This window comes from Lathyrus oleraceus, chromosome 6, assembly GCF_024323335.1.
Source record: "Lathyrus oleraceus cultivar Zhongwan6 chromosome 6, CAAS_Psat_ZW6_1.0, whole genome shotgun sequence".
NCBI lineage: Eukaryota > Viridiplantae > Streptophyta > Magnoliopsida > Fabales > Fabaceae > Lathyrus > Lathyrus oleraceus.
In genome coordinates, this window is record NC_066584.1 from 313246096 (window position 1) to 313251279 (window position 5184).

Below are 5184 nucleotides of genomic sequence, written 5' to 3' on the forward strand. Positions count from 1 at the left end.
TCATTCAATTCAGGATGTTCAATATGGAGTATCAGTTTAACATTCAAGAGTTTACTAACCTTTTAGGGTTCCCTACCTCTTTTGATACATTCACCATGAGCCAAGAAGACCTTTTTGAATATAGAGAGCTTGAACATTTTTGGGGAAGTTTGACGGGTAATGACAACCCTGAGGAACATGAGTTTCTCTCTGGAAACATACATAACCCGGCTTTTCGCTATTTCCACAAAATCCTAGCACACACTCTTTTTGGAAAGAGATCAAACATTACCACAGTATCACGTGATGAACTCTTCATAATATTTTGTGCTTCCCAGAACCGTCCAGTGAATGGTGCCACCTATATGCTGGCGAGTTTCGACCGCCTTATTCAAGTTGACCGTGCACCGATTCAAATAGGAGGATTGATAACCATGATTGCCAATGCTATTGGATTGCGCCAACCCATGCTTGACTCGAACCCTTTCTGTGGCATCGAGTCTATGAACATACATTTCCTTTTCAACACTTTGTTTATCAGAAATCTGGAACCTGAAGAGTTTGAATTAGTAATTAATAACCAAGTTATTTACCTATTCACAATGCCTAGTCCGATGACTAGTGTTCATGACCGAAACAATTGGCTTTACAACCTGGATGGAATACCTTCCCCTGTTAGATCTGTTGAATCCATCCAAGACTATGAGATTTGTGACGACCAGATTCCTTATGCTGAGTCTGATCCATAGACACCAACTGGTTACCACGATGCAGCCTCTCCACCTCATCCTATCCCGTCCGCAGAATCAGCAATACCTGATCTTAGACATCATCTGCTCGGAAATGATTATAATACCGCTATTCAAGCTTTGATGTCAGAACAAGCTGCCATGAGAGAGGAGTTAAATATGATGGGACATGAAATTCTGCAATACATGAGCACTATGACAAATCATTTTCTCGAGTTGGACCGCCGTGTCAATTCCTTTTCTCTTCCGGCCAGAGATCCTGCAAGTGGCTAGAAGTTTTTAATTAATTAGTTTTAGTTTTAGGGAATCTATAGTTTCATTTAACATTGTTTTAATCTTAGTATTTGTTTTTCCATGTTTTCTTTTACCTTCAAATGTTACATTATGTTTATTTTATGAAGCTATTGCATTATTGGTTCAATTTTATTTTATTTTGATTTATGCAGTATCTACAATTATCAATAATGATATTTACTGTATGCTACTTACATAGCCTATTAGAGAAAAATATATATACACTATGGTGTGTAGTAGAGTAGAATATGGCAGTTCAAAAATATAACAATAGCAAAATATAATAAACATAAACAAAACATAATAAAAACAATAAAATAATAAAAACAAATTAGGAAGCACCCACGTAAGTGACCGTTGCAAGCTGACTGGTGTGACGAGCGTCACACAAGCCATCACGGTCGTCACGCAAGTGCATGTGACGCCCGTAACACCTTCTGTCACGAGCGTGACAACTCCAGAATAGGTGAACGTTGGTGATCGTTGGGGACACGACCGTTACCCCCCACCTTTTTATTTTCCCCATTCATTCACCTCTTTACTCCATCCCACTCACATTCCTCCACATTTATTTTTCTCTCACCCACTCCTCTTCCAACTTCCAAAAACTTTTCCTATAAATACCTACACTCCATTTCTCCCTAAACCACATCATTCCAACAAACCACTCTATACAAATACATTTGCATCCTTTTTCCTTCTTTCAACCCACCTATCAATATGGCGGAAAACCAACAATTCGGAAATATCATCTTCCGATCCGAAGATGATAACTATCAACGAGAGCAATTCGATCGGTTTCAACAACGAGGTGTCATCTCTACCAGGTATCCTGATTTAAATTGTTTACAAGAATTAGGATTACTTCAAGGTGTGCAATGGATGCTTCAGCTTGCTGATTTAACCTTTCTTTGCACACACAATCAACCTACCTACCCATCACTCACCTTAGAATTTTTAAGTTCTTATTCATACACCACTCCAACCGGTGAAGACGAGTACTTAACCGGTACCGCAACTTTCCGCATGTGCAACACCGAGTACTCACTATCCCAGGATCAGTTGAGTGCCATGCTATAGTTCCCTGTAGGAGACCAAGTCCACCCAAGAATCCCTCCAAACTCACAGTGGCCCATAAACGCCTTCGACCTCTTTAGAAAAATATCCGGTGTGGAAACCGATAATTGGGATGCACTACTTGCTTCACACATACATAACCCCACTATCCGGTATTTTATCCGCATTCTGCAAAACACCATTTTTGGTCGACCCAACAACAGCAAAGTCAATGCCAAGGAATTATTCTTCCTCCACTGCGTCTTTGCAATGGATACAAAGGTAAATGCCGCTTCTTTCTTATTTCACCATATCCGCACCCTATGTGCTAGAGGCCACCAACCTTTTGTGATTGGAGGATTAATAACCACCATCGCACTTGGTTTGAATCTAGGGGACCGACTTCAAAATTTACAATCTCTACCACCCCTATTTATGGATATAAGCGATTGTCGCTCCAGCCGCTTAATCAAAAATAGGGTAGGCGGAAGGTATTATCTTATGGTGAATAACCAAGAAGTCCCAAGCATTGTTTTACCCAACATTGCCCTCACAGATGTCACCAACCCCGACCGATTCATCTATGACCTTAATGCTCCCGAAGCTACCGAGCCTACACAAGCAAACCCGGCCCCGGACGAGTTTGAAGAAATGGAGCAAGGTGATCAAGGTCTTGAACAACAGTCAGCCCCGCTTAACCCTTCCGATAATGCAACTGGTCCATCCTCCCGACGTCGTCGAAGAAGAAGGCCAGCAACTAAGGATGACATCATGGATGCTATTGATGTCATGCATGCGCAGAATAACGAAGTGATGCAACTGATGCGCCAGATGCAACATCAACAGGAAGCAAGGAATGCAATAACCGACCAGCGGTTCACTGATTTGCTCAACAGGTTTGATGACTTGGAAGTACGTCAACGCTCACCGGGCCCGAGAACAAGAGGACGCAGGCAAAATTGAGCATATTTATTTTATTTTCCTTTCTTTTCGCTTTTCTTTAAAACATTGGGGACAATGTTTCACTTAAGTATGGGGGGGGAAAACTTTGTTTCCGTTATGATTATTTCTTTTCCAACATTCCTCTTTCAAGTATGTTATCTTCCCTTTCATTGTTATTTCCTTATCTAAATATAATATATTTATTTTAAGTCGAGTCCCTAGTGTGAAAATTTTGTATTATCTTTTCCCCTCAATTTTCTTGAGCCATAAAAAAAAATTAACACTTAACACACTCAATAAGTATAAAGGTTGCTTATTTTATTAAAACTTGAGCAAAATTAAGACGAAAATTATTACCGCTCCAACGCTCTAAAAACCTCAACATGCTAGATCAGGAAAAGTACCTATTATACCAATCCCTTGAACTTTTAGTTTTATAGTAACCCCGAGTAGTTTATACGAGAAGTCGGCACCATCTTAATAGCAAACTACGTGGAGAGCCGATGAATATAAGTGAATGATTCCCAAAACAACATAAAAAAATATATATAAGGAAATGCACTAATTAAGTTAGGTGATCTTTACCCGATCATTTAATCCAAAGGTTGCGGACCCTACAAAAACATTGTATGAACGATCCACTGTGAGTTGGTTCAGCGGTTTCTGGTGCTGAACTTGGTAGGACGGACTACGGTCTGATCCCCCGCAATTTACAATGGACTAAATAACGAAGTTATCCAACTTATGTACCAGAACTTCCAGCTAAAAAGGGAATCAGAATCGCTAACTGGTTACTCCACTATGTGCGCGAAAAGATAAAGGGCTTAATGTGATTTCGCTAGAATGAAAACGGGTGAAATAAGAGTAAAAGAACTAGGATAACTATAATAGCGTGACTCGAACTGGTTTGCATAAGGTGGGGTTATCTGAGGTTGTAACGGTAATTGTTGATGTTAAGATTAAGCGCAAGTTATTTTTAAACGAGATTTACTTGCAACCTACTACGAATTGATGTGTGTTTGGAAATTTCATCTGGCTAGTATTTTAAACCGATTTCTACATTGAATCTTGCTTGAGGACAAGCAAAAGTCTAAGTATGAGGGAGTTTGATAACATGAAATAATATCACATTTTTGGACTCGATTTAATTAAATTATATTATTATTTGATTCGATTTATTTCATATTATTCAATATTACTTGGTATTTTCCTTCTATTTATTTCAGGTAACACTATTTGAAGCATAAGTGAAAAAAGAAAGAAAATGAGGTGCAAAAAGAGGATAAAAAAAACAATCCACTAAAGCCCAGCCCACAACTATAAGGAGAGGCGCTGTGATGCTGTGACGATCGTCACACAAGGTGTGACGAGCGTCACGCCCCCCTGCTAAGTGTTACGAGCGTAACACAAGGTGTGACGAGCGTCACACCCCATTCCTATATTTTTGGCTTTGACGCGTAACAGAAGCACGTTCACCTTTTTCTTCGCTTGACCAGTTGACGTGTGACAAAACCTACTGAAGGACTTTGGAAGAAACGGTCACTTGATGGATTGGTATAAATAGGTCCAATGGTGGAACCCTGGAGAGAGGCTCAATTTTCCAGTTTTCGGCACCGTGCATTGTTTTTTTCCTGCTTTTTAATTTCCCAGCACTCTACTTTCTTAGCAATTTTTTTTTCCTTTTCTTTCCTAGTTAATTTCCCAAGCATTGAATTTATTTTCTTTCACACTAGTTTCTACATCGGAAACTATTGTGTAGTTTTTACTGGATCTAACCTTACATTAGATCATAGTATTTTATTCCTTCACCTTTATTTTACTGTCTGATCGAAGATTATGAAGAACAAATCCAACCGGTTTGTGGTGGAGTGTTCAAGCATCGAAGCTAGGGAACAATCAAGATTTCTATTAATATTACAGGTTCATTAATTTATTGTTTTAATTTATATATGCTCTGTACTGTTGTTTATCTATACTGTTTGTCTGATATGGTTGTATTTAAGCATAATTATTGTTTAGGCTTGTTTAGCATGTCCGACTAAATAAACTTAGATATCGGTATGTAAAGTAAGTGGAATAAAGGAATCAAAACTAAGTTGGTTTAAATTTATTTAAAGATATAGTCACTCTTTTTATGGTCTCAATTCACAGGGTTAATACCAAA